The sequence below is a fragment of the Ceratotherium simum genome, chromosome 6, assembly GCF_057802395.1.
Source record: "Ceratotherium simum simum isolate JZ-2026a chromosome 6, ASM5780239v1, whole genome shotgun sequence".
NCBI classification, from domain to species: Eukaryota; Metazoa; Chordata; class Mammalia; order Perissodactyla; family Rhinocerotidae; genus Ceratotherium; species Ceratotherium simum.
This window is the reverse complement of record NC_141905.1, coordinates 53,078,143-53,087,321: the sequence shown is the minus strand read 5'-3', so window position 1 is coordinate 53,087,321 and position 9,179 is coordinate 53,078,143.

Here is a 9,179-nt window from a genome sequence, read left to right as displayed (position 1 = left end):
TTGTCTTTAATAGTTCTTTTGTAAATGTGTTTGTGATACACAGGGCCCTCTCCAGAGTGGGGCTCAGGCAGAGGCTCTTCTTATCTGGCCTTAAATGTGGTACTGATCCTCTTGGAAGCTTATGCCACTCTCCTGAGCTTGAGGGATGCACACTAACTCTGTCTTGCACTGCAGCCTCTTCCCCAGGCACCAGCCTCCTATACAGGGCCTGACAGGCCAGGAGACTGGCACTGACTTAAGACAGAGAGGGCTGTATTCTACACACATTCCTAAGAATGAGGCCTTCAAGAACCACTGCTCTGTTCTTCAACTTGTGTGACATCTAAATAGTGTTCCAAATTGAAATCCTTGCTCCTCCAGAACTCTATCACACATATTTGTTTTAAAGCTTTTATCAATAAAAACTCATCAATAATAATAATTGTTTTAATTTGTATTTGCTTTTGAATTTGAAAAGCATTTTCTTGTAGGTTGTCTTACCTGCCTCGTGAGATGGCATTTTATGAATGAGGAAACAGGTTCAGAGACATTCGGTGACTTCTCCAAGGACACAGAGCAGAGCTGGAACTTGAACCGCAGTCTTTCCATTACTGTACACTGTCCTATCATCAGACCATAGACCTTGAAAACCCTCCACTAACACTTCAGTCCTTCTTCTATGAATCCCTTGTTTCCGCTGAGTCAGAGTGACTTTCTGCCAGTCCTACATGCCTAGCTTATGGGTAGATCAGACCTTCCCCCTTAACCAGGGGGAAACTAGTCTCAGTGATTTCGTTAGACAGATGGGCCTAATCCCTTCCATCCTGGCCTGCAGACTCCATCACCGTAATGTGGCTAACATAAAGATGTGTCCGATGAATCACCCTCTTATCCGTAAAATGATGGTGTTGGCCCATATTGGCAGACTCAAAGTCAGTTCATCCTAAGGTTTATTTATCTGTCTACCATAAAATGAGAAAAAGAAGGGCAATATTGTGAATTTTGATAGAATCTGAATTTATCAGATTAAGGATTATTCTTTATTCTGAGATTATGTCCCTCTTAATTTTTTGTAAGGGTGGAGAGAGAGAAAGTTTTAAAATATCCTTTCTTTCATAAAATCATGATGTTACTATTACAAATGGTAATTTAAAAAATTTAAGGGGCAGTCCGGTGGCATAGTGGTTGGGTTTGGCGCACTCTGCTTCAGAGGCCCAGGTTCACGGGCTCGGATCCCGGGCGGGGACCTACACCACTTGTCAAGCCATGCTGTGGCAGCATCCCAAATACAAAATGGAAGATGGGCACAGATGTTAGCTCAGGGCCACTCTTCCTCGAGCAAAATAAATAAATAAAATAAAATAATAAAAATAATTTAATGTCCTCACTTGGCAAAGTAACAAAGTGGCAACCTTATGTCTTTCCCCAAAATGTGTTAGGAGGCTTTAATGGTCTTGGAATTCCAGACATCTGGAAACCACTAACATTCTTTCGCTCCCAGGAGTGTCACCAGTGGTGTTCTATGGCCTCAGTGAGCGAATGGGTAGCTGATACAGCTCTCCAAATGTCATTTGGCTAAAATGTTAGCCTTGGGCTCAACACACAGCTCTGGCACATCAGTGTCACCAATTTCTACCAAGTGATTTATGAAAATATCAACAGAGCAGAGTAACATGATGGATGACACACCTCTCAATTATACAGGCTTTTTACGTGTTGAATAAAAGGAGGGCTCTAGACATGCTGATGTCTCAAACATGACTCTGGAGTCAGACAGCCAAGAATCAAGTCCCAGCTCTATGTCTTATCATGTCACATCCACTAGAAAAATTACTTATTCTAAGTCTCAGTATCCTCATCTTTAAAATAGAAGTAATGTTAATGGTGCCAACTCTCTAAGATTGTTCTGAGGAATATAGATACATATATAGTGATTTAATATAGTGTCTGGCATATAGCAAGCACTCAATACACATTTATTATAGATAAGCCAGGAGAGAAACGCAATAGGACTGTAGGAAAAGAATTCTGAGGTCCCCATAGGGGATAAGAAGAGTGACACGACTTGGGGAAGTATAAAAATGTTTTTAAAGGTTTCTCTAAAAAGAGAAAACAGAATGGTTTAATTTGGGCTTGATCCGAGTTGCTGTAAAGCAGCAAGAAATCATGGATCCAAAGGGCAGGTAAGAGAAAATGGAAAGACTAAGAGCCTTTATGGGACACGTGGCTCTGGAGGAGAGAGCCTGGGAAAGGGAGCTTTGCTGCACCAGGGCTGGGTCAGGCCCCAGGGCGGGGCAGCACATTGGTCTGAATATCAAACCCACAATTTGTACCAGAAGTTGAGCAACAAAGGATTTCTGTCAAAATCTTGGTTTAAAAATGTGCTAACTAGACTTGGGGACAAGACAGATCTAGGATAACCACAGTCGCCAAATCTAAACTTGAGATTGCGCCACACAGGTTGAAAATAACAATACAAATTGCACAACAAAATTACCGTGAAAAGTAAACAACATAACTCGATGCAATGCAATCTATCTTTATTGAACTCCGAATTAAAAGAAAATTAGTTAAAAAGCATTTTTGGAACTTCTGAGAAAATTTAAATAAGGCCTATATTTTAAGTGATATTATTTAATTGGGGTTAAATTTCTTTGGTGTGATAACAGTATTGTGGTCATGAAGAAAAAGGTTCTTGCTCCTAGTTGCTGCATGTGAATTATTTCAGGGTAAAATGTAATGAGATCTGCAATTTACTTTCAAATAATTTAGGAGAAAGAAATCTCTCTATACAGATAGATAAAGTTAACAGGCAAAATGCTAATAACTGGTGAATCAAGATAAAGGATACAGGAATGTTCATTTGTATTATTGCACCACACTTGCAACTGTTCTGTAGATTTGAATATCTTCTAAGTAAAAAGTCTGAAGAAAAACTAACTGGAAACTGGTCACGCCTCTACTTACGACTATAATAAAGTTATAGAGAAGGGGAGAAAAGTAAGAGACAAGGCCATTTCTCACTCTTCCCACGTGCAAAGTGCGGAGGAGGTGGCTGCAGTTTCAGGAGCTTGCTTGGTCGCTGGTTTCTCTCTTCTGGGCGCTGTGCCGGGATTTCCAGCAAGGGAAGCCGCCTACATTGCATTGGCTTCCGGGCCCCACGCTTACCTTCAAATGTTTTCTAAATTATTTGAATTTTAGTGAGAATATGTGGTTCTGGGGAATGTAATCATGGTGATTAAATGGGGAGATGTTTTTTCTTTTTTTAATGACAATACGAAAAGAACCACGCGTACGCGTGGGGGAAAACGAACTTGGCAAGTCAAAGCACCGCGCACGGGGATTCGCCACAGGATGCTCCGCGCGTCGTGTGATGCTCGGTGAGCCGGCGATGCTCCGCGCCCTTGGTGATGCTCTGCGTCCCGAGTGATTCTCCGCCGCGGGTGAGCACAGGGTTAACGGCGGGCCGGGGGGCCCGCACATCCTCTGCCCGCCCACATTCCGCCACTGAATGGAGGCGATGGCCTGATGCCGGTGGGGTGATGTCGCTGCTCCGCGTCCGATATTCCCACTGGCCAGGCCCGCGCCCCTCCCGGGCCAGCCCCGCGCTCCGCAGTCACGTTACTTTCACTGCCATTGACGCAGCCCGGCGGAGTTACAAAGCGGGTCATTAAGAAGTCTTCGGGCGTCACAGAAACTAGAAGCGTGGGGCCAGGAACGTGGAGACAATTACCGTGGTTCTAAAGGCCCCCGTCGCCCAGCCTTGTAATCTGACCCCTTCCGTGATGTTTCAAGGGGTTGTGTTTGCAGATCTGTTTCTTTGTCTGAATTTTGGAAATAAAGCCTGGTACAACTTCAGAAATGTGTGTGTTGTGCGTGCCTGCTCTCTCTCTCATTAAATCCATATGAACTGAATAAAGTGGAGACACTTTTACTGATTTGCCTTTGTCTAATTTTTATAAAGCATATCTCATAAAATGTAACTGTTTTTAATATTAGGGAAAAAAAAACAGGGTTTAAGTCCTCGAAAATCGAAATGAACTTACCTATTTTCATAAATAACTGTCCTGAACCAAGTCTAATCATGTAAACTTCTCTTGTGACAAACCACATTTTTGGGTCTTTTATCTGATAGCTTCAGCTGGCAATATTTCCTAAAATATTTCATAAAATATAGAAACATAAAATAGTGTAAATGCTTCATATTTATTATGTGATCCAATGACCATGAAAATGAAAGTGTGATTAACTGACATTAACATGACATTTATCATCACCAGAGAAAGTAAATTGGAATGGTCGAAACGAGTAAAAGAAAATGTCCAAATAGAAAATTAGTTCATTCCTTCAACCAGTACTTAGAGAGCCCACAATGTGCCAGGCTCTGGGGATTCAAGGGTGAGGGGGACACTGGTCCTGCCCTCCAGAATCTCCCAGTATTCCCGAGGAAGAGCGGCCAGTATAATGAAAGGGTAAGTACCAGGCACTACAGGAGGAACGCACCACAGGGTCAGGTCATGGGTGTGTTGAAGGTGATGGGAGAGAGTGAATCAGGAAGGCTTCCTGAAGAAAAAAAGAGAAGTTACGCCAGTGGTTCCCTAACTTTGCTGGGCATTAGAATCACCTGGGGAGATTTTAAAAATCCCTGTGGCCCAGGTTACACCCCAATTAAATCAGAATGTCTAGGGGTGAGAGACTGGTATCAGTGTAATAGATACATATAATACACATATATATGTACACATATTTTTTAAGATCCCAGGTAATTCCAATGCACAGCAAAGTCCAGGGAATTACTAAGGCAGAGGGAGGGAGGCTGATGTTTTTCGGTTTTCTGAAGGAAAACATTTGCCCAGCAGTCATGTAGTAGTTGCTGGTCTTTGTTCTTTGCTTCCTCCTCTCCTTTGCACTCCAGTACGCTTTCAGGAAATGTTTATTGACGTTCCAGCAAATGCTAATCAAACTCTAGACGTGTGAGAAAACCAGGCCTTCCTGAAGAACTCACTTGATCACGTACTGTCGACTAACTAGGTCGACAAACTGACCATGGCAGGTCCTCACCTAACGAGAATGTAAAATGCCGCATTTTGACAACTGGGAAAAAATTACTCTACTCTCAGTTCACCTGCCCCATCTTCAGTCATGAGCTGTAATGGTCGCTTCATAGGCAACAATTAAAGGACTATTGTTTCTGTCTCCAAATGGCTTCCCCCTCTTTATTAACAAAGCACAAGGCCTGTCAAAATTATGAGGACATTAATCATGAAAGGTCAAGAACAGCCTAAGGAGGAGGATACATGAAAGAATATTCCTTTATGTTAGTGGAGGCAATCTGTGCCGGCTGGAAGCTCAGGCTGTCTCCACCCGGGGCCGCTTTCCATGCCCGCTGCTCTCAAACAGCGGCAGGATTTGCCCACCACGCTCTCTCAGCTGGCTGAGTATTTTTTGCGATTCTACTCTACCTTGGCATGAAACAGCCTCTTGCAATTTCTCTCCTGTTTCAAATGGTAGTTCCAAGCCTACAAGCACCTTAACAGGGAGAGGGGAAAGAAAACCTTTTTTAATCCAGGCTGAGGCGACTTGCGTTTTCATTAGATCAGAGACCACGGAGTATGAACTCCTTTTTTGGGAAGGGTGGGGGGGGGTGCTATTGTCTGACATTCTAAAAGACCCACTGAAGCCCTGACTAAACAGCATGATGTCACACCACTCAAAGAGAGCCCCAGGGAGCCAACCCCACACTGGCTCTATTTTATTAATCTCTAGAACTTTTGCATCTCTCTGTAGGAAAGCGGGACGGCAAATGCAGGGAGTTTATTCCATTTCATCGGTCCTCCCCTGAAGCATTGGGTGCAACTGTGACCCCATGGGATTAACAAGGGCAATCTTGTGCCTACATTCAAGCCACAAACGTTCTCCCAAATCCGGGGGACTCGGAAGGAAGAGGGCCAGGAATGGGTCTGGAGGAAGAGCATTCTTTTCATTAGTCCGGCACGCGGCGCAATAAGGAGGCTGAGCCTCTGAAACCCACCAATCAGCACGGAGCCCCGAAAAGCGGGGGCTGACCTAAAATGAAGTGAGTCACAGGCGGAGCCCATGGACAAGGAAGGAGAGCGTGTTTCGTAGGAGAGTAAGCAGGCATTTTGAAGCAGGCTCTCCAAGGGTAGCTGGAAGCTGTTGCTGAGCCCTGAAAATAAATCCGGCTCTTCCAAATCTTTTCCTCTTGGGCACAGTGAGATAACGCCTCCTCACATTTATATGCAGCTTATAATTTGCTAAGTATTTTCACAGACGTTACCTCATCTGAGCCTCACAGCCACCCTGTGAGGTCGGCAGGGCACGCGTGCTCTTTCCCCTCTGTAACATTGGGAGAAACTGAGGCTCAGAGAGAGTAAGTGTCTTGACAGGAAAATCTGCCCCCTTGAACCCATATCTGACTCTCAAGTGCTCTTTCCACTCACTGTTTTTCCTGCAAATCTGAGCAGAGCATTAGTTCTATTTGAACCACCTAGGGAGCTTGTGGAAAAATACAGATTTCTGGGCCCCACTCTCATTTTGCAAAAGTGACCCTCTGGGGCAGCGCTTGGGAGACTATTTTTAACCTGCAGATTGCCCAGGTGATTCTGGTAAGAATCACATCTGGTAACTACCATGCAACTCACCTAGACAGGACCCAGGAGTGTTTCATTTTGATTTGTGGTTCTTCTTGTGAGCTCTTGGATCTAGTGTTTTCTTGGCCTTATACCAATTAGACTCGTGAGCTGCTGGAGAGTACAAAAGTCTACCTACTGCCTCCTTCCGCTAACGTCCTCCCAGCGGTTCTGCTGGAACGCCTGGGATGTCCACTCCAGAAGCAGTTCTTTGGGTTCAGGTGGTGTGACAATAACATGCACAGACATCATCTGGAGGAGCTGGTTAAATGCCGTGCTGTCAACTTAGGACACAGGCTGTCCAAAGAAGGTGAATGGGGATCTTGGTACTAGGAGAGAAAGATGTGGGCATTGCTTGGGAGGCCCATATTCTGGTCCTGTTTATACCAGATGGGTGACCTGGAACAAGTTGTTCAACCTCTCTTGGCCTCACTACTCTCTTCTGAAATCCAAGGGGCGTATTGGACCTAAATCCTTATTTCTAACAAAATCTTCTGCTGAACACCAATTTGCAAAACAAGCGAAGGCTGAACCGGGCAGGAGAACTGCAGGAGCCTGATGTGACAGCTTCCAGGAGTCCCCCAGGACTTAGCAAGCCCAAGAGTGCAGAGCACTGTTGTGTGAGGCTGCCTTTCAGGTGTCACCTCCATGAGTCATCTTTCTTCCCCTCATAGCATGGTCCACTGAGATGGAAATGCAAATAAAACAATACCCCAAATCATACACATCTTAAAAACAGATGTAAACTCTTAAGAGTTTTTCCAATTCTATGAGAATCTCAGACTTGAGCTAAATTGCTTTCTAGCTGGATGAGAAAAGAAATTAAACAGAATGATAACTATACCACACTGGAGAATGATTAGAAAATTCCCCCTTTAGATGGAGGCAACACTACACTGACATGGAAGTATCTTGGAGATATACAAAGAAAAAAAAGCAAGGTGTCTTGTGTACTACTATTTCTGTTAAAAAAATAAGAGAAAGAAGAAACCCATATATATATATATTTGATTATGCATAGATTCTCTGGGGAAATACACAGGAAACTGATGATGCTGGTTGCGTCTATGAAGGGAACTGAGCAGGAGGGGATGGAGTGGGAGGGAGGTTTGCTTTTCATTTTTCACTTTTCATTATATCCTTTCATATCTTTTGATTTGCACTATGTGCATTTTGCTTTTTTAAACCGCCCTTTGGTTTTCCCTTTGACCAGCAATTCCACTTCTGGGAACTGATCCTACAGATATACTGCTACATTCAAAACATGACATGACCATATAGTTGTTCACTGAAGCATTTCCTTTTTTTTGTAATGACAAATGTTTGAAACACTGTCAATGTCCATCAATAGGAGAGTGGTGAAACAGACTGGCACGTCCACAAAATGGAATGCCATGTATTTGTAAAGGAGCTCAAGATGCTCTCTATATTCTAATATGGAAAGATCCACAAGATACGTCATTGAGTGAAAATAGGAAGAGGCAGAACAGTGTGTATAATATGAATTTAAAAGGGGGATCAAAAGGGGCACATATGTATGGTGATGGATAAAAATTAGACTACGGGTGGTGAGCACGATACAGTCTATACAGAAATTGATAAATAATAATGTACACCTGAAATTACACAATGTTATAAACCATTATGATCTCAATAAAATAATTGAAAAAAATTTAAAAAATAAAAATAAAAAGGGGGTTAAAATGTATATATACACACATATATATTCATCTTTGCTTGTATATGTATTAAAATCTCTGGTAGGGTACACTAGAAACAAATACAGTCATGCACCACCTAACACCATTTCGGTCAATGACAGACCACATATACGACAGTGGTCCCCTCAGATTAGTAGCATATAGTTTAGGTGTGTAGTAGGCTGTACCATCTATGTGTTAAGTATACTCTATGATGTTTGCACAATGACGAAATTGCCTAATGATGCGTTTCTCAGAACGTGTCCCCGTCATTAATTGATGCATGACTGTAACAGCATTTATCTAATGTGGGAGAACTGGGTGACTGGGGAATGGGGATAGGAGAGACTTTATTGAGTATCTTTTTGTACTTGAATAATTTTGAACCATGTAATTATAATACCTATTCAAAACTAGATAATATTTTAGATAATATTTTAAAACAAATATATAAAAATTACACTTTGGCTTCCCCCTCCTTTACACTAAGCACTGCCATTATGATTTTGCTTCAGGGCCAGAAAAAAACAAAACAAAACAAAACAAAACAAAACACTCTTTTAAAGAAGTCAGCCCTTGGGCCTCCCTTCATCCTTTCAAATAGTGACTTACAGAAAATCCAAAGCAGCATCTCTTCCCCTCTGGCTTCCTAGTCTTTGGAACCATTCCATGCCAGCTTTTTATCCCCTCTTTCCCCTACCCACTCCCTTACCCAATTCTCATCAATCTTCCCTGGGTCTCCCCTCTGAACACTGCCGTAGCCACCAGAGCTCTGATTTATAGCACGACTTCGTGCCTGGAATTATAGGACAGCAGAAGCATGGCTCTGAACATGGGTGTCTCAACAGCT